This window comes from Typopeltis vanoorti, chromosome 22 (genome assembly GCF_054136105.1).
Source record: "Typopeltis vanoorti isolate ZY-2024b chromosome 22, IOZ_Tvanoo_1.0, whole genome shotgun sequence".
In the NCBI taxonomy this organism is placed as follows: Eukaryota; Metazoa; Arthropoda; class Arachnida; order Uropygi; family Thelyphonidae; genus Typopeltis; species Typopeltis vanoorti.
Window position 1 is genome coordinate 20,923,553 of NC_143570.1, and position 21,541 is coordinate 20,945,093.

The following is a 21,541-nucleotide window of genomic DNA, read 5'->3' on the forward strand; positions in this document are numbered from 1 at the left end:
CTTCATTTGAAAAGTCCTCATAAAATGCTCATCGCGTTACAGACAGAATTCGAATTCAGGTCTTTCTAACAAAAAGCAAACAATATCCTTTTGAAAGGTAAAAGAGAGATCGGGGGAAGTGCTTAGAGACCCGAAAAAATCTTTCAAGGATGCTTTAAAGCACTAGAGAGGTTACTATAAATTTGTTGTGTGAAGAAGGATGAAATAGTTTAGTGGTGCCAGTGTTAATAGTAACAGTGATGTTACTGTTACCTAAAGTTGTCTTCAACTTGTCTAAATGGACGAATTGTCTATTTTTAGAAAAGAAGAAGATTCAAATAGAGCCACAGTGATTGCGAAAATAATAAGTGTATTCGACATTTGCACCACAGCCTTCAGTACATGGTTTGCGACCTTTGTGGTTAATGTTTAAATTATTCACTCGCGTTTTCCAGAAAGAAGTAAGAAAAGAAAGAATGGGCTTGTCCATGGGTAATACAATAAACCTTAATAAAGCCTTGAGTCTATAAACGCGTGCTATTGACAAAAATTGTTCCGTTAAATTAGGCCAAAAATGATTTTTCTGTGTTGCATTCTGAACTTTTTTTGTTTTTAGACACGTCTAGTGGTACGCAGAGAGTATTAAAATATACGGCAGAAATAGATAATAAATAGATGAAAAATAGACGAAACGGTCTAATTTTAAAATGCCAAATCTTGAGATCTTTCTGTATTGAATTTCTTATGTAAAATAATGCCTGTCACTATGGAGAAAACAGAGAAACTTTCTGCATTTTCCTTTTGCATTTTGAATTGCAAATATCAATCTAATTATAGTTTAAACTTCGTCACGCGTGTGAAGGTTCGGATTCTGTATTATCAAACGTGTTTCCATTCATTATATTCCCAACTTACTCCTGAAATCAATTTTAGAATGGCATATGATATCTTTAAATATCATTAATCTCCTGGAGAAATTTATCTGGTAATGAACAGCTTGGTAATTTCATTGCCTTTGGCTGCGCACTAAAATAATAGCTCGTGAAAATAGATCTTATATTCCAGTTCCACTGTGATATCAAATAGTGTAAATAAGTTATTACCTAAAGACGTATGTTAAATTTTAATTCGAAAAGAGGTGGGAATCGTTCAATCGAAATGATAAATGCATTTCACATTACATTAATGATACGAAACTAATGGGAAAACGGGTCGGTTTAAATGATAAGCGTATTTCATAATTTAAGAAGGAAGTCTGCAACTTGGGCAATGTAAAGGGAACAGCCAGAAATGGAAGAATATACGAAAATGCATGAAAATCTTATGAAAACGGAAATGTCAATACATTTCTTCTGTGCTCCTTTTCGACAGCTGGTCATAATATATTCCATATCATTAAATAATTTACGCGCGTTATAAAATTAGCATAGAACCTTGTATAATGAAGAAAAAAAGAATTGCTAATCATAAAATGCCACCACGTAAAATATTTTATTGCTTACTGGCATTCTTGATAGCAAAAGACTAACTCAGGGCCGGCCTAAACTGGGCTTCATCGGGCCTCGCACTGTGATGAAACAAAAAAACTTATAATCTTATAAATTTTGGAAGATTTTGCTAAACCAAAAGCAAGAAAAGTTTCTTTATGATTAGTTTCTTTTAATAAAAGTATAAACAGTAAATATATTATTTAATTTTTAATATTCTTAATGGCAGATATTCCCGATGCCTCATTACCTTAAATTAGGGACCCCACGAACATTATCAAAAATGAGCCAGGACTGTTTTCATTGGTTGCATTTTATGCTTTTTTCATTCTTGTCTTTCACTTTCGCTACTTCTTGCATATATTTCTTGTATATTTCCTTCCCCTTACTCTATTCTGTTCGCATTTTTGACACACACACACAAACACGAGTGTCAGCATCTGTCAACCCGCTTAATATGGGCAAGTGACACCGTTAGAACAGTGGAACACATTGGAGAAAAGGCGTAGATTATGTTCCTTCCTTGACCAAGGTCTAGGAAATAGTCTTTGGATGTGAAACCTAACTACGAAAGGTTATAAACCTATCCTGGTTTAGTACCGTGGATGGAATAAGGGTCAGCAGATAAGTCGGAAATCATGCTTGGATACCAAACATGAAACTTTTTTTTTTTTCAATCTTCTTATTCAGGTCCATCACCAATAAGTAGGAGAGTAGAAAATCTTCTAACTTTATGTGTCCACACATGGACTGATATATATATATATATATATATATATATATAAGTATTGAGAAGACTCTTCCAAAGAGCGCAGGTGCAGAAAAATGAAGGTAGAGGATGAACTGTTGGTTCAATGACTTTAGAGTTAAACTGTATATGGGTGTTGACTCAGCAGATGCTCGTTTCGTATGCGAATAGGAGAAAATGGAAGGACTGGAAGAGCCCGTTCAGTGGAGCTGCGCCCGTAGAAATACCTATAGAAGTAATACAATGCAACAAAAGCGTCTATGGGAAAGCGAATGGGATGATTCAGTGAGAGAGGAGTCATTAATTAAGTTAATTGCTCACTTCTGTATACAATCAAACATTCCGAGTGAAGTCTTACATGCACCATACTAAATGCGAGAACCCTATTCTAAGCTTTGACCTTCATAAAATGTGAAGAACTGAGTAGGAGGGTACTTTTTGAACGAAATAGAATACTTTTTAAAAAGCTAGTGTCTATGTGCCTGATGTGATTATGCCAGGATAGATTAAATGTGAGATTTTGCAATTTAACAAGATAATACAAGGAAAAGAGTAAATAATATATTTAATAGCCATATATTCCAACCGGAAAATTACAGATCATCAGTGGCAGTTGAATACAAAGTAGAACACGAACAATGGTTTATTTAAATCAATAAGTGTCGCGTGATGATAGAACAACACAAAGAAATAAACTGAGCAAACAGTAGTATTATTTTAAAAAATTAATGATGTGTTATTACAATAAGACTCTTACACATTTTCGATCGAAAATGTATAAGAGTTTGTTTTACTTTGTATTCAACTGCCTCATGCCAGTGATGATGACATAATTTTCAAGTTGAAATATATGGCTATTAAATATATTATTCGCTCTTTTCTTTATGTTATCGTAAATTGCGAATTCTTACGGCACAAGTATCGCTGAAATAACAATTAGATGTGAAAGTTAACTCATGAAGAGAAAACTGGTCCTGATTGGCGAGAGGACCAATATCGTCATAATGAAATTTGTGTGTGTGTGTGTGTGTGTGAGAGAGAGAGAGAGAGAGAGAGAGAGAGAGGCGTGGTTTTTTTGACTGGAAATAAGACAGGATTGCGCTTTTGTGATATTAAAATTGACCAGTTTGTCGTCTCCCCACTTGAGAAAGGCAAGGCGATCATTGGTTTAAGACACTTTTTAAAGGCGATCTTGAAGCGTCAGTTACCTGAGCACTATAAAGTTTTAAAAATATAAAAATATAAAAGAGGAATGAAGAGTACTGTCATTGGCAAAGTTATAAATAAGACTGGATATCATGTGGTACACCAGCATTAACTGAAAAAATCTGATGGAAGAACACTATCCGCTCTAACCGGCAATGAACGACTGAATAAGAAGCTGGCGATCCATTCACAAAGGGAAGTAGGAAGACCATAAGATGATAGATCGGTAAGAAGACCACGATGCCAGTCTCGTTCGAATCTCTTGGAAATATCAAGAGAGAAACCAATTCAGTTTCTCTTGACTTTTCTATAGCCTCTTTCCAGATGCGTGAAGTTGGCAAGATCTGTTGTGGAGCGAGAATGGCGGAATGTTCGTGGTCACTAAGGCAATTGGTGAGTAGTTCAGTAGTGAAGCAGCTGTCTATTGATAACCTTTTCCACTAATTATGACAGCACTGAGGTTAAAGCAATAGGCGATGGTTTGATGGTTGAATTTTGTCTCTTCTTTTTTTGGGGAACAGACCTCTAAATATTTGCTTCCAAGCCGTTGGGTAGATCATGGGAAAGGTTGTCAGTGTATTGCCGAGGTATGACAATGATGAATTGAGATGGAGAACAAGAATCATGAATAGTATTGTGGCAGAACCGTGAGAAGAAGGGGGGGGGGGACGTGCAGTTCGTCGATGTATGGCATGTATTGAAGGGAAGAATGGAATTATACAGATGTGACAGGTTTCATTTGTGAACTGGAGAAACAGTTGTTAGATGGAAGTACAGTGTGTGATGAAAGTAAGTTCTGAAGTGAAAGATCAGGAGAATGGTATTGAAGAGAATGAAGGGTTTGGTAATGAAAACAGTAGTAGTGTGAGAGATGAAGAGAGAACGGGGATGCAAGAAGGTGAAGGACTCGAATGTCATCACTCCTACCTTCTAATCACTTGCTTAGCTTGAGATTTATATCCTCGTTCAACTCCTGTTCACTTCTTCTGTCAGAATCTCTTCTTGATTTGTAATTACTATTTGATCCCACGAGTCATTCATTTCATCCAAGTTTAATTATCCGCTTCTTCCTAGGAATACACTTCATCACTGCTGTCATCAAAGTATTTTTAACAAAACCCATGCACTGCTGATCTTTTTTTTTTAGTTATCAGTCCATAGTAATACAGCTCCTAACTGGCTTTTAAATGTATCGTAATCACTTCCCTTATAAATCAATATAAATTCCTTTTTCCTCGAGACTACCACGTGACTGGTCAGTCTGCCTTTTACTAGTGCATTTGATAAAGGCTTTACTAGCCTGACAGCTGTTTCGAACTGGTTGGTTCTCTTCAGAAACCAGGCAGAAACCTTAAGAGAGTAAAAACTCTTGTTCATTGTTGCTACAACCAAATCCCAAACCCTCGATCTTTGTGTTTCTCAATCACATACTTCCTAAAATAACTGTCCTTCAGGAATTCCAAAAACACTGTTTCTAACTCATTGTTTTCCATGCACACTCTTTATTACCATAATTGAAAATACCCGATTGCCATGGTTGATTACGTACTTGGCACTCACTGAGCAATTTGCCTAAATTGCTCAGTGAGTGCCAAGAGTCCATATCGTCTTTTATTAGTGCATTTGATAAAGTTAAGGTTTCACTGGCCTGACAGCCAAGTATAATCAACCATGAAAATAGGGTGATTTGAATTATGACAATATAGATTGTGCAAAGAAAATAATACGAGTTAACAACACGGCAATCTCTCTAAATATGTTCTCCTCATTGTTCAGATGTAATTCATTGATTCATCGCTTGCATTGGACTGTTCTATCATCAAATGTTTGAGTGCATATTAAAAATGGATATTTACATATTAGACATCATATAGACATCTGTATTTAGATAGACATCTGCATATTAATTATTTCTCCTTTTGTCTACCTGCAGTATCATACTGCTATCATACTCTTCCAATAGCATACAAATTCTTCCTTGCATTTCCTGACTAAAAAGGGAAAAGAAACTGCTCAAAATTTAGAAAGTATTTTAAAGGAATTTCAAAATTATTAAACGTACATTATAAATAATGAAAATGACTCACGTTCAAGTCCCTTTTCACACTAAAATCTTTTATGAAAAAAGCAATATTGAACGACAATATTCATGTTTCAGAATTACATGTAAAATTAAATTATTTTCAGTAGTATTGTTGAATAATTATGTTTCACGTATAAGCAAATATTAGTATTGTATTCATACTGATATTCATACTTGAATATCAGTATGAATTAGTCTGTATACGAAAATATAAAGCTTTTATAATTTGTACATCAGAATTGAAACAAATTAGGTTAGATTAATATAATTTAAACAGTTTCTGATATTGTAGGGGGGGGGACTAAAAAATTGTCCCTTACGCTAAATGAGGCCATTTATCTTGATGGCCCAGACCCCACGTTAACAAGAGAAAGTTTTTTTCAACGTAACTCTGTCATGCGCCTATTATTTAACTGTGTTTTAATTAGTTTACTTAAAGAAATCTTTTTAACGGAACTGAAATTGTCAAGATCGATAAGAAAATAGAATACATAAGAGTGGCGATATGCACTTAAGTGCTGGTCGGATCTGGTGTGGAGAAGCACGTAGAAAATAGCTAGGAGGCCTGGAGAGAATAAGCAACAACTATTTGTCAAAGAAATATTGAATTAGGCGAATTTCTCTGGTTTCCCATTAATGGTCGGATTTGGCGTTGATTACTTATCTGGCAAATCGGCATCGAATAAATCAGTTAGCTGGGATAGAAAGGAAATCGATGCCCCCTTCCCCCTCGCTTACGAAGCGTTTTCCAACCTTACTATAAGTTATTCAGTATTTGAAGTAGAATCCTACTTTAAATCCGACTCGCTTGGTCATTTTGAAGACGACTTTCGACCAGTCGTGTCACTGGGGTATGACAAGTATATTTTTGGTTCATTCAAGTCTTGCGAAGATACTCTTCGCAAGACTTGAATTGTGTTCGTGCGTGAAGTATTCACGCACGAGCACGATACAAAGAACAAGCCAGATTAACAGTAAGTTGTTAATTCTGACTAGAATTATAGTTCGTTCTAGTTTGAGGAAAAATTACATTTTTGTTATTCTTGGGCTATGTGCGTTGATGCTGTTTTCTTCCACTTCGAAAAGCTTTTTTTCCCATTATACTCAGTTTTTAGTAATTATCCAATATAGTTATTATAAATTTATAGTGACTTTTTTTAGTGTACTGATTTTTATGTTTATTCCTCTTCATTTACATTTTATAATAGTTCTACATTACAATTTGATATGAACGTGTGTTTCTTACATAAAAACCTTTTCAGCAAAACTTGGAATTTCGTTGAATACCGTACCGTTTCTGTTTTTGTATTCCTAGAACTATTCTCTTTCCAGTCATTACTCGGTTATAACAATTTATACTAGAAGTACACTTTCACCACAAACGACACTCACTTTAATTTGGATGTCACAACTGATATATCATAACTTGTTTAATATCGCATGCACTGTGAATACTGAGATCTAATACGTTGCTGCTCGTCTTTTATAAGAAACTAAGAAGAGTGGCGAGTGAAATGCTTATCCTGTAATTTTTCTGACATTTGAAAAACATTTGACGGATTTTCCACAGGATAAATTGAACGTAAGGGTGTTAGATATCAAGATAATAGTGCATCGGCAATTGATTGTTTGATAGATATCAGATTTATGTATGGGAAGCAATAACAAGAAGAAAGAAAATCACACGTGAGGTTTTACCGGGCTCAGTACTGGGACCATTACTGTTCGGTCTTCGTGTCACCGATATGGCCAGGACAGATGACCCTATCGGTGATCCATCTTGGGGAGATGGACAGAAATTTGAAATTCGGAGGATATATATTTCAAAGATAACTCAGATAATTACTAATAAGGACATTGTTCAGAAGAGATTAAGTCGTAGTAATTGTATCGTGTTGGCTCTGATCAGACCATATCTCATCTACTATGCTCAAATTTGGTCACTAGGAGGGAATGGTAAAAAAAAAAAAAAAATTGAAGATGGTGTAGAAACTGATTACAAAATGATTTCAGAACTGCATGATGTCAACTATGAGGATGGATTAAAAAACCTAAGTATTTATGAATCATAGAACAAGGGGGAAAGGATAAGAACCAGGAGCCATCACAAAAAGTTGAGTAAGGGAGTGATTTTTTTTTTATCTAAAGGCGATGGGTCAGTAAGTACATTACTAGAATGTGTTGTGAATGCTGAAGGTGTGAATGAGCTCAACGTTCAGTATGATAATATATTTCTAGCGGAGTAGACTTTCTATGATGTGTTTTCGAACTCTGTTGAGCTTTATTGTAATAATTATTTATTGCAATGTTTGTTGTAGCATTTTCTACAACAAACAAGATATTTGTAATAATAATAATAAACATTCCTTGGCTGATTAAATATGCTTCATTTTATCTTGTAGAATTAACTTTACAGTAAATTACAATAAACAAATATAACTGCAATTAATTACTAATATTTGGATTTCTTTGTATTTCTTTCAGCATGAGATTAGCAGAGTAATAGACACAAATTATACAATGAAAGTTTTGCAAGGAATTTAATATGGTCCTAGATCTATTCTTATAGTTAATGATAATTCTTGGAAGTATTAAAAATAAATGGTAGAATGAAAAATCTACGGCACGGTGATTTTTACCATCTAAAAATTAATTGAAAGAGAGATGTTTCATGTCCTGTCCGTTCCGTCTATAAAGAAGCCATTTTGTAGGGGGGGTTGCATAGTAAGTTTTACTTATTTCTTTCCTAATAAAACTACTTTTCAATACTTTTCCCCTTCCATAAAACAGACAAACCGGTAAGTAAATATACAAGCATTTGATGGATAAGATTGTTAACCACAAGATAAAAATTAATTACTTATCCTTAACAGGTTCTAGGCATCATATGGGAATAACAATAACGAAAACATTTTTTCTGAAAAAATAAACTTTAATTTAACACTACGTTTAGAATATCTACAAGAATAGCTTTCCTAAAGTATTAATTTGTGGGTTATTGGGTTATTAATATTTCTTATATTATTCTATTGAACAAACGCAGGATTTAAACACATACAAATTTTAAAATGCATTTGGAAAAATTAAAAACGGTATCGATATAAAAATATGTGATTTCATCTGATGTTTAAGACTTCAAGTTTAACACGAATCTCTATCAAGTGCCTTTATTTAGGAGGATGACGCCCGTAAAAGTTCAGTACTTGTCATACTTTCTTCAGGAAATTCTTACTGACTAGAGAAATAGCCATCACAGTCCTGTCTGACGGTTTTCAAAAAGGAGTTAGAAGAGGTCAGACTGGAAAGCTAAATAACGGAAATCAAACCCATCGAACTGGAAATGCTTCGACGAGAAAAAGAAGTAAATACTGAAGGTTGTGCTTTTTTTTTTTCAAATGATATAACAAAAATGTGACATACTAAACAACAACTAAGAAACTTGGTATTGGCTTCCTGAATTTGCAAAATCAAGTATTTATGAACAACAAAGATGAATTTATACTACTGTAGTATATTTATGAGTATAACAAGGGCAACAGTATTAAAAGTGCCTTGAATCACGTGAACATGATTATATAAACCAACTCTGGAAAACATCAATTAGACATTAGTACAGAAGAAAAGAGACCTAAAAGGCTCTTTCAAACATCAAAAATATTAAAAGAAAGGGAAATAAATATCGTTTTATTAGCCTTTTTTTTTCTCTTTGAAACAAAATATTTCGAAAGTAATTTCTAATTTCTTCCTAGTGAATAAAACTCTAATAAAACGTATTAATAAAAGTTTAATATTCGGTTACCCGTTGTGCAATATTAAGGTAACTCATGCGACTATCACAGATACTCCTTTCACTTCAGGAACTTTGCGTTCTTATTCTTTTTCTAATAGTTGCGGGAAAGATTAACAGCATAAAAAGAATGCAACATGACAGATGCTTGTCATTGTACTACTTAAAAGAAGACAAACTTCACAGCCCACATATTCGGCCTTTATTGGGATATTTGATTGACTAATTGGTCTGAAACTAAGGAGAGGCATTAAGAGATAAAAATACTCTTTTCAACACACACACACACACACACACACACACACACACACACACACACACACACACACACACACACACACACACACACACACACTTATTTGTAATACTATAATCAACATAAATTCAATTATTTGAATTAATAATCTCGATTATAATTTGAATTTCAATCGTTCAATCATTATGTAAACGATTGTTTTTTTTTACCTTTTATAATAATTATTAATAACTGTTCTGTTTTAACTCCCAGTTACTCGTTGACAAACAAAAATGCCTCTTTTGAAACTATATTTAAAATTATGATTCTATAATACTTCCTTCGTCTGATATTGGCTTCAGTTAAAAAGCTAAAAAGGGACAGGAAATGTTCCTCGCGTCCTTAACGGAATTGGAATTAAGATTTTTTCAACCTGCAGGAATATGAATTCTTCGACTACGCTAAGGAGGGTATTTTCTTTAAAAGGAGATAACTAATCTTTGCGTGCAAAACTAAGGCGACTGGTGAAAGTGGTGCAAATGGAGATAGTGCCTTTCTGAGTATCAGCCATGTTACTAAAATTTAAATAAAAGAAAGGATTTTTATCTTCATCTTTTCCTACAAATAAGTTTTATATTTACATTGCATTTTGGATGCAAATAGCATATCACAGTTTAATGCTATTTATAAAAAATAAAAATAAAGTTTAAATATAAAGATCACCATGATTATTGCTTGTATGATAAAGTTGAATACATTCATTGATTCGTAAATGTTAATAGTGTCACGTTAGTTGTTTTATTTTCCTCGAGGATTCGTATGATGGCCATGTAACAAGATATGATGTGGACAATAAAGAATTGCGAAATGTGATAAGGATATTGCTATTAGCTTTAAAAATTTGCATACAAACATGTGAGGTTGCACGCTCAGTATATTCCTCCCAATTGACGAAGTGTGAATTTTCAGAATAACAAGATTTTGGAAATTCAAAAAAAGAGAAAAAGACATAAAATTAAAAACTTCAAAATGTTTACAAATTACAGGCCCGATAAAGAGAACACTCAATCCAAATATTGTTCAAAAAGAAACACGCTTGAAAATATACAATACTTTAGCGGCATCTTCATTATTATATGGCAGCAAAGTTTGGGCAATAAACAAACAAAATAAACAAAGAATAAAAAGAAGTGAAATGAGATTATGAGAAGAACTGCAAAATACACATTATTAGACAAAAAGAGGAATCAAGACATTTTAAAAGAACTAAAAATATAATCAATAGAAAACAAACTAAACAATTACAAACAAAATTGGATAGAACATGTAAACCGAATGGACAACACCCGACATCCTAAACGTTTAATAATAAAATATAAACCAACGGAAAGAGAAGGCCGGGTAGACCTCAAAGGAGGATATTAGATGAATAATGATACTGGAGCAGACCAATATGGTCTATATCCGTAAATAGCGTTATTATGATGATGAAAAAAAGGCAGAATAGTAAAGTTTCCATACACCAACATATAGAAATTGTTGGAAAGATTTGGAAAAAAAGGGGAAGCTAATAATAATGGTATCTGATAGATTTCTGTTCAGGACACGGAATAGCCATCGCTAACACCATGTTCCAGGGTAAAGAGGTGCGTAAATTTACATAGGAAGAAGATACAATGAATAAGAAAATTCTCACTGACTACGTTGTAGTAAACAGCGATATCTTTATGCGGACTCAGACACGAGAAGATACAGGGGATATGAAACAGGAAGTGATCACCATTTAATTTTGAGTAGAATGAAATTGAATATGATGCTGAAATGAAAACGATTTTAGAAAGATTTTAAAAAAAATAAAAGTTGAGTGGCTTTCAGAGGTGAATAGTAAGTAGACTTAAGTATATAAATACTATTGGAGGAAAATGGAGTTTGAAAACAAAAAGCAAACTAGTAGACTCAGTGGCAGACTGGAGAAAATATTGATTGATTCACAGATGAATGTGATGAAGTTGTCTGCAAGGATAGAAAAAAATTAGAACTATATGGTGAACTCAGGAAGTTAGAGGTATTCATAGAAAAGGAGAAAATGTATCGAAAGTGCCTAGGAAGTAAGTCAGCATGTGCTTTGAAAAAAATAAAGAGAAAATACAAGAAAGCAAAGCGGTGTGTAAAAGTAGATAAACGTTTTGGGAAGACGATTGGTAAGAATACCGAAGATAAATCTCAAGGAGGTGGCAAAATGTTCTGGAGGCAATTGAAAAGCTTAGAAATGGAGAGAGCAATATAAAAAGAATTAGAGATGATTAAAATGATATGAAAACCGAAGATTAAAAATATCCTATATGTGCAGCATAATTATTTTGAAACACTATTAAATGAAATGAAAAGTGACAGAACGGTGGTAGAAAAAGATTCAACAGGAATGAGATCAGAAGAACAAATCAATACTTGAGGTAGAAAATAATCCTCAGAAACCTGAAATGCGAGAAGACAGCTGGCTGATATGAAAACAGCCGGCCTGGTTGGGTGATTAGTGTTATCCGCTCTCCAGCCAAAAAGCTGCAGGTTCGAATCCCGCCGTGGACATGGATGTTTGTTATTGTCTGTGAAAATACTAGTGGTGGCCGGCGGTATATGACGTTGGTGTAGATGATGAAAGTAGAACGTTTTAGTGGGATTGAATGGTGGAGACGGAGAGTTATGAAGTAGATGCTCTCCCTCGATGAGTCTTTGAACTCCCTGGAGGTGTCATATAATAATAATATTCGACCAAACATTCTCAGGTATAAAGTTTTACAGTGGCTGCATTCTGCATAATTGAGAAAGCACGGTCAGAAGATCGAATCGAATTCCAGATGATGGCGTAGAGATCTCTTAGTATACGAATCTATAAAAAAGGGAAATAAAGTTGAGTTGACTAATTTCTCTGCTGAGGGTTCAAAATAAGATTTATTCAAGCATACTTAAGAGTCTAAGAAAAATTGTCGAGGAGAAACTTGGAGAAGTGCAAACTGGGTTCAGGTTAAAGGGGTTGTCAGAATCAGATTTTCACTTTAAGAAATACAGGTGAGAAACCATGAGAATGTAATAAATATCCGCCTTTATGCTTTATACATCTGGAAAAAGGCATATAACATGATGCCAAGTGAAAAGGTTTTCAAAGCACTACAATTAGATGGTGTACAGCGATCATTTAAAAGTTGCAAGTTAGTAGTTAGAATTGAAGAAAATATAGGAAGATGGTTTGATGTAAAATCAGGTGTGAGACAAGGATGCACACTATGGTCATTGTTATTCATCATCTCTGTATATGGATCATAATATGAAGAAAATTGAAATTAAATCTAATATAAAAATTGGAGTTGGTAATCTCAACTCTTAATGTAAAAACTCCTAAATAAATCCGGTTAAGAGTCTGCAGGATTCTTTGACTAAACTGAATGCAGTTGTAATAAATACGGCATGAAAATCAGCAATAAATGACCAGAACTATAAAAATGTGTAGGAACAAAGTAAACCTCAATTGTCTTCTGAATAGAGAAACATTTCAGCTATTTAGGCAAAATTTTTAGTGAAGGTGGCAAATTAAATATGGAAACAGATAATAGAATAAACAAAGATGATAAGTTGGGGGTCAACTGAATAAATTAATATGAAATAAGAGAGAAATTAGTCAAAACACTAAACTATCTGTATACAAGACAGTGTTCGAACCAATTTTAATTTATGGCTGTGATTGCCGAGTTAGAAACGAAACGGTCGATAAAAGAGACTAGAGATAAAACATATTAGAATCTGAGAAAAATTAGGTTTGCAAAGTAGATGCTTGTAAAATTGATATTTTCTTGGTTTATCTAGTTTAGTGTAACCTGCAGTTCTTCTTAAAAATTTTATTTCTGTTGGTTTTATTCTTCGTTGGTCTATTTTCCCATTGACCACGTTTCACTTCCATATAACAAGTTTAGCTAAAACATTGAATATTCTTCAAGAATAAATAATTTTTCATCATAAACAGATATTTTCCCAAGGGAACGGTTCAGGCTCTTGATTGAGAGCTTAACTTCGGGTTATAATTTCTATATTTCGACTACATCGATATTACAACATGACGAGCTGAGTGTCAAATGTTCTCAAATGGTAAAAAAAAAACTTGATTGCCACTCGTCTAGACCTAAATATATATACAAAACATCAGATGAAGAAATAAAATTAAAATTATTGGTGCTAAAAACCACTTAAGAACCATTTCGACGAAGACAAATGCTGCCATTAGACAAAAGTGGCAATAACTTGACACATGCGACTGACACTGCTACATTCGTCATAAATAAAATGATTAATGTTTTGCATGATAATTCTTTCAAATAACATAAAACACGAAAAAGGAATCATTTTGGCAAATTCTCAAAATAGTTTAATAGTCATAAGTTTCTCGAATGAAAGATGCATTCCTCGCATATTTCAAACACGCAAAAGAAGAGTTGGGATTCCCTGTACATTTGGGCTGATGCATGTCAGCTTTCCTAAAAACACACGATAGAAAAGGGGGAAATGGTTGTTAATTTAAAACAGACAGATAGCAGGACGCAAACTCATAGCGAGATGAAAAACAATATATATTTTGAATATGTGGAAAGCTTCTATTTCATATTTTTCTAGTATCAGAATACAGTATCAGTTATTCGTGCTGTCCTCTTTTCTGAGAAACAGGCAGGGCAACAGAAATATTTCCCAAATGAATAGCGATTTATTCATCACATTCACAGGACTATTAATAATGTCAATGCATCAAATTAAGACCACTTGGTGACTATAGAATTATCACCCAGTTAACTTACAGGGTGATAATTCTATAGTCATTTTATAGTCACAGAATGAAAGTGGAACAAAAAACACATTAACAGTTAATCCTATTTTCAGTTATACTGATATAGAAAGCTAAATATGGGTTGTAAAAGACAGTATTTTATGCATGAATTACACCCAGGTGATTCAGTCATCCCAAATCTGCTTCCGCATTTAAGATGATGTCGCTAAAAGTACTGAAAAAAAAATACTAACCCCGTTTGGAAAGGAGCAATTAGATTAATTGAATTATGATTTTTTCATGGCTTCTCTGAAATGGTATTTACAGTTATATTTATAAATCTGTTAAAATACTTGGGGGTACCATCAATTCACTGTTTACTTGCAAATTCACAGAATATTTCTGCCATTCCTTCATCTTATTATGGACGAGTTTATTCGCAAATGAATCAGAATTAGCAAAATGCAGGCTGTTCTTTAATTCGCTGGAATAATCTTACTTTATACCCACTTTCTGAAAATTACAGTCACCAGCACTGAAAGCTGAAACATCGCTACTCGAATTATCAAAAACAGGTGAAATTTCTGATTAGTCAGACCAAAAGGCAGCTGTTATCTTTAATTTTGTACAACGTATTACTCGCCTGAGAGCCTCCGTAGCTCAATTCGTATAAGCATCATCATCCGCTGTATATTTCCGACTCCTATATGATCGTATCCTCAGGAACAATGAAGCAGAGTGGGCTAATATTATTATCACGTGAGATTTCTTATTTGGAATCGGATCCATCTTCAACGAAGATTCAGAGAATCCGATTCTTAATATCTCTAAAGAGTCTGGAAATTTCGTTCTACGCAAACAAACTCAACATTACAACGATAAATTCAATAACCTACAGCAACGTTTGCCTAATACCAACAAGCTTCTTCACAATAAGTGGGTAGTTAATCTTTCCAATCGTCCACTAACAGAAAACGAACTGAAGATTCTCGCTGAAAAATTACCTTCATTCAGATTTTATGCCTAATATTGAATAACATCTCTCATTCGACATACGGGTATAGAAATCGATTACGTTTTGAAGTTGATAAAATTATTCCTAATCCTAAACTTCCACCTCTAAATATCCCATATGAAGAATTGAAAGCCACGTGATGATATTCGAAAAAATAAAAATCTTATAACCAATGCCGACAAAGGCAATATTACCGTTATTTCTGACTCTCTGATTATAAATGGAAAATGGATATATTGCTACGAGATCGTAAAACCTACTAGTAAGCTTTAATATAGATTCACTTTTTTTTACAAATAAATGTTTCTCTAGCTGACATCCTGGATTTTTTATCATCCAAGTTTTCATAGGACATTCTATACTACTTCAAGTTCATAAATAATTTTCAGCTGGAATGAAAAACTTTATAATCAAACTGAAGATACTGCGATGGACCAACATCTCCCATCCTTGCTAACTTCTGTTTAGAACTGGAAGAAAAAATTAATGATTAATTCAAAACCTTCGATGCCACTTCGCTAGATGGATGATGTCTTTGCTGTTTGGAATGATTCACGTGAACAACTAGACGTCTTCTTACAAAAAATCAATAACCTTCAACACCGAATCAATTTCACTATGGAACTTGAATCAAATGGAACTATATCTCTCCTTGATGTCCTTATAAAAAGAGAACTGAATGGTTTCTTATCAACATCTGTTTTTCGCAAACCTTCCTTTTCGGATCGATATATCTGTCAGACATCGGCTCACCATCCCTCACAAAAATATGACATTATTAAATGCCTTCTTTCAAGAGTTTATATTCCCTGTTCTTCTTCTAATCTACTTAAAAAAAAATCTACAATTAAAGACACTGTCGTTCTCAACAGTGACAACCCCAAATAGCAGAGAAGATTATCAAGAATTTTTCTCCACGCTATATTAGTATCACAGAGAATCGCCATACTGTACATTAAAAGGCATTTCATGGTGCATTTCTCGTACCATAAAGAAGTTTAATATTTCCACAACTTTCAAGCCTATAAATTCAACTAGCTTACTGATACTATCTCCTACAGATGGCATTTTATCTCTACTGCTACCTGGAGTCTATTCAGTCGCATGCAACTGTAAGTTAATTTACTTTGAACAAACAAGTCGATCTATATCTTACGCCTTTCTGAACATCAACCCTACATTATCTCCAAGAAACGCGACAAATCGGGTCTAGCAGAACATGAGATTACTAATACTAGTCAGAGGATGTTTTGGAATGATACCAAATTACTAAGATTCTCTCATGGATATGAGTATGTTTTTAAAAAAGCCCAAGTATGCCTGCATCGTCCAAATATCAACCTTAATGATGGACTAGCCAAAAATCTCAGAAATAATTGTTAAGAACTATATTGTTTAAGTGTATAATTTTTATTACATGAGCACATATGCTTCATTTTGTAAAACAGACACTTCAACTGATCCTAATAGTATTGGTTTTTACCTGGAGTCTGCTTATAAGGAGAGATTCGATTCTCCATATACCTTCTTTCTTTTTTTTTTTTTTATTTCCAGCTATATTACACTGATGATGATCCACAATACGTGAATCAAAATATCTGTAGTTAATCCCTCTTAATTAAATTATTTTTCAACTGTTTCTACGCTTAGATTACACGGAATGACGAACAACGCGCAGTTATTAGTATACGTACTGCCAAGAAAAAATTTAAATACAGCCAATGGAGTTCGTAGGTTGAGTTACATATAAAGACAAACTTAAACAACAACAACAAAAACTCACTCTATATATATATGTATGTAGTAACACCCTCCCCCCCACACTATTATTAAATGCAGGATCTGTTTGAAGGCTTTTTCTGAAATGCAGAATGACTTGCTCTCTGCTTACAAGAGTCCCATATATTTGAATAAATTTTGACTGAATCTAAGTGCTTTTCTAACAGATTCTTGAAATATATAGATGATGATAATAATCCTATCCATCGTTATTTCATAAACAATTCCAAACAACCAAACAGAAGCATGTGAAAGTTAAAAATTTTCGAAATTGACCAGACAGCATAAGAGAAATCAACTATAGGCAATATTATCGGCCAACAGAAATGTGAGGATGCCACTTCAGACAAGAAACGCACAGGAGGATTCAGGAACTAAAAGGTACTAGAAAATGATTAACTAGAATTCAATTCAAAGAGTATGTAGGGATTCATATGATGTTACTACTACTAACCGGGGTGCCACATCGAGAGCTTCTCAATCTCGTTTTCTATGAAAAGACAGATGTACATAAGAAAACAATCAATCATCGCCGTCAACAGTGAACTGCACTGTTGAGAAGAACACTCTGACTGGTCAGAAGAGCCCTGGAAATCCATGGAAGAATCACGCTATCCTTTGTTGATAGCAAAGGTTGGTCGATTGGTAGAGCCTCTGCTACTAATGACTCAGTTAAGTAAGTTTGAGCGCGGTTAGTAGTTGGAAGGGGGCCAATCGTTCGATGCTGTCAGCACACTCTCCCTCGATGAGTCTTTGGTCTCCCTGGAGGTGTCAAAATAATAATAATAATAATAATAATAATAATAATAATAATAATAATAATAATACCGGAGGAAAACTTCGTGCTTGAGTTCATCATCCCCACTGCGAGGTTTTGGCGATAGAGATACGAGTATAATAGCATGGGGTGTGGAGCTGTTTCTCTCGATATGGCTTCAGGCCTTTGAACGGACACGTGTGTCTTTCAGTACGGCAATACTCCATGTCATATTGTAGAAGATATTGCGACAACATAGCTTAAAGAAAACGATGCGAAAAAAACTTGACTGGCCTGAATAAAGTTAAAGTTTGAATCAACTAGGACACCTTTCGATAAGAAATGAAACTATGAATGCAGGCCAGAAGTATGTCCAGTGAGGGTAGAGGAACTGGCGGCCATGCGGGAGTAAGAATGGTTCAAATACGTGACTCATATTTTCACTAGCTGGTGGAAAGTATCCCAAAAGGGATTCAAAGCGTATCCCTTTTTGGATACAACTGAGGTGGAACAAGTTAGGTTGCATTCTCTGAAATGCAGTGTTCTCCCAGTAGTTATTCCAACATGGTATATTGTGTTTTGAGCATACGTTTTACAAACGAAATATTTGTCTTGCCATGTATATGACAAGGAAATTTTGCCTAAAATTTAGAACAGGATTGCCATTTCACTTTATTCGATAGAATATGCATATCCTAACGGTTGGCTGGTTTTTCTTAAAGCACATAATGCGTTTCCACTAAAGCCATTTGGTAAAAAAAATTAGAAACCAGTTAAAGTTTTGTTTCCTGTGAGTGATTACTGATAATGCGATAAGTAAGCGAAATATTGTTTCCATGCTTGTTAAGAACTCCTAGCGAAGTTTCCTTTGGTTGGCTGATGAGCAGAAAATACGAAAACTCCACTGCAGAGTCGTACTATTCCAAGCCACGTGAGGTCTTCAATTAGCTGAGCGATGTTTCCACATCGGACAATAAAAAAAATAATAAATAAAAATTAAAAAAAAAGCCACAATGGGATCTGAATATATATATATATATATATATATATATATATATATATATCAGCTGTAAGTATAGTGCACGCTGCTTGCAAATAAAACATATTCCTTTCACTCAATTAAATTACATGCATCACGGAGAGGGAATTAGGATGTAAACAGTAATCACTATTTCATTATGCTAGTCAGAAGAGTGATGTAGGTGGGTGAAAAGTGCCACTCGGCATCCTCTACCACCATTAGGACGCACTTAACTAAATCAAATTACTCGTGCGTTGACAGAACGAATTCACCCGCATGCAGTTTTACACAAAAACAAATATGCGAGAATCTAATTTCAATAACCCTGTTAATTCCTGAGCTACATATTTCATGAAACGATGCGTTCAAGTCGTGAGAGAATTTTCAAGGAACTGCGATATCAAAGAGAAGCTCTCCGTGCACAGAAAATTTACGACAAACTTTTCCCTTTTAAATATGGCTGGAAAGATTTAAAGCACACATTTATCACTCATTGAGCATCACATATCGCTAGGAACACCCGTCAAGGAATTTAACTATAAGATTTATTCTTACTTGTACTTTTGTGTAAGTAACCACTTTTCCTAGAGCAATAAACAACTGCAAACACTGGATCAGAAGCGAAAAAAAAAAAAAACGAGAATTAATATTCTGTAATAAGGATATTAGATATATATCTAATAACATACATTTGTGAAAGATTAAACAAAATAAAATCCTATCGCTTCAAGCAGTGGTAATGCAGTTTAAGATCCTTAAAAAAAGTATTGATCATAAACTGTAAGAAAGCTTTTTCTAGTGGTTACATCAAATTCACGTTCTAGTAGTTCATGAGCTTAAATTTTCAAACACGAACATCTAAAATGATCTTTGGAATACACTCTAAAAATCAGAAATTGTGTGTGTGTGTGTGTGTGTGTGTGTGTGTGTGTGTGTGTGTGTGTGTGTGTGTGTGTGTGTGTGTGTGTGTGTGTGTGTGTGTGTTTCGATGAAATAAATTTTATATAAGTGCGACGAAACATGTTCTATACAGATTTTAGTAAAATGATAATTATCCTGGAATTTATACTACAATATACTGAATCAAAATTTAAAATTCAAATTATTTTAAATTTTGGATTTAAAATTTTAGTGCATTTTAGTGCATTTTAGATCTAAAATCTTCAGGGCGTGAATTAAAACTTTCGCTGTAGTAAAACAGTTTTGCACTTTGTCTTCATTCAAAAATAAAGTAAAATACTTGAACATGCTTGATGCGTACTTGGAGAATAATGGCAGTCTCGATTCATGAGTATGCATTTTTTTTTTTTTTTTGAAGTACGCTAAACTTTTTTCAGAGAGGTATGATTGTATTATCTCACAATCTACTTTTATGATTATTACGCAATGCATGATAGTGAGGACCATGGCTGTCTTCTTTAAAATCTTCACAATGTGCCAAGCTTGCAAATTTAATTTTGTTTTCGTATTTTTGCAAGACATTCAAATATACAGGTTTTGCTATTACTAGAAACGATTAAAAAAAATTACGTAAACAAAGTTAATATATTTACATGCAGAAACAAAGAACAGCAGGAAAAATGGAACAATTTTACATAACGTCCATTGAAGAAGCAGGATGAGTTACTAATCTTTAGAAATAAAAATAAAGTGACAGCGAAGTGGTCACAAAGGCTGGTAAAGCTTGACTGCGTCGTGATTTCTTAAGTTTGGCTTAAGTCGATATTTACATGCACCGAAACTCAGGTAAATAAAAGTAAATAGTATAAAAATACAGATTACGTTTCCAATGTTTTAGTTTAACTACAACCCTTTCTTTTTTAGAAACAAAAAGTTTGTTTTCAAACAAGCGCTCTGTACTACTATGGACATGGATGTTTAAAACGTCTAATTTCATCGACAACCTTAAACACTAAGAATGATAACAATTTTACTTTATTACTTACCGATTGCCGATGACAACATAACCAAAGCATTGAAAAGAGGGAAAGTGTTATCACTCAATCACAACAGAAGTCTTTATAAAGATACACTCTTCACTTCGCATGTTAATACGCGCACGCACACCAAACGAAACTCTGTTTACTACTAGCAGATGACTAATGCTGCTATGGTGCCGCGCGCGCACGCTGTAAGCCGCTATGATTCGAGTGCTGTCGTCACTGGAATTGAGAGCCAGCTAGTTTCTTGATAACGCTGACTGCAGACTAAACAGCAACGTGATTCACGTAGAGTTGATTCTGTTCGGTGCCTCCCTTATCAATAAGCAGAAAATTTTCTTCTGAAAAGCATAAACACAACAATTTTGTTGTCATTCGGGCATCAAATATAAATTATTAATGGCGCGAAGATGACATATCAATAGAAAGCTAAATTTAGCCGTAGTATGTCACACGTGATCTTTCACGCAATACGTCTCTTAGCTATCCGACTTATTCGGAGATAGGTGAACAACACTTCAAGTTTATTTCACAAACAGTTCGCTACACGCAACAGGCTGTGAAATATTCAGCGAAATCGCTGGAAAACAAATATCTATCGGTGACAGGTGGCGCTACCTGATGGAGCAAATAAGCGAATGAATTATGAATTCAACGAGGTTTTGAATTTTTCAGTTCTCTTATATACATATAATAA

At 34.1% G+C, this 21,541-nt stretch overlaps 1 protein-coding gene across 1 annotated transcript in view; it reads right to left on the reverse strand.

The window, feature by feature from the left end:
* The window catches only part of LOC150094199 (popeye domain-containing protein 1-like), an 86,237-nt gene extending 65,060 nt beyond the window's left edge, over positions 1–21,177 (reverse strand). The window contains exon 1 of the mRNA XM_090412276.1: positions 20,851–21,177. The gene's annotated coding sequence lies outside the window, so the exon portion shown is untranslated. The remainder of the gene's footprint in view (positions 1–20,850) is intronic.
* Between the last annotated feature and the right edge of the window lie 364 nt (positions 21,178–21,541).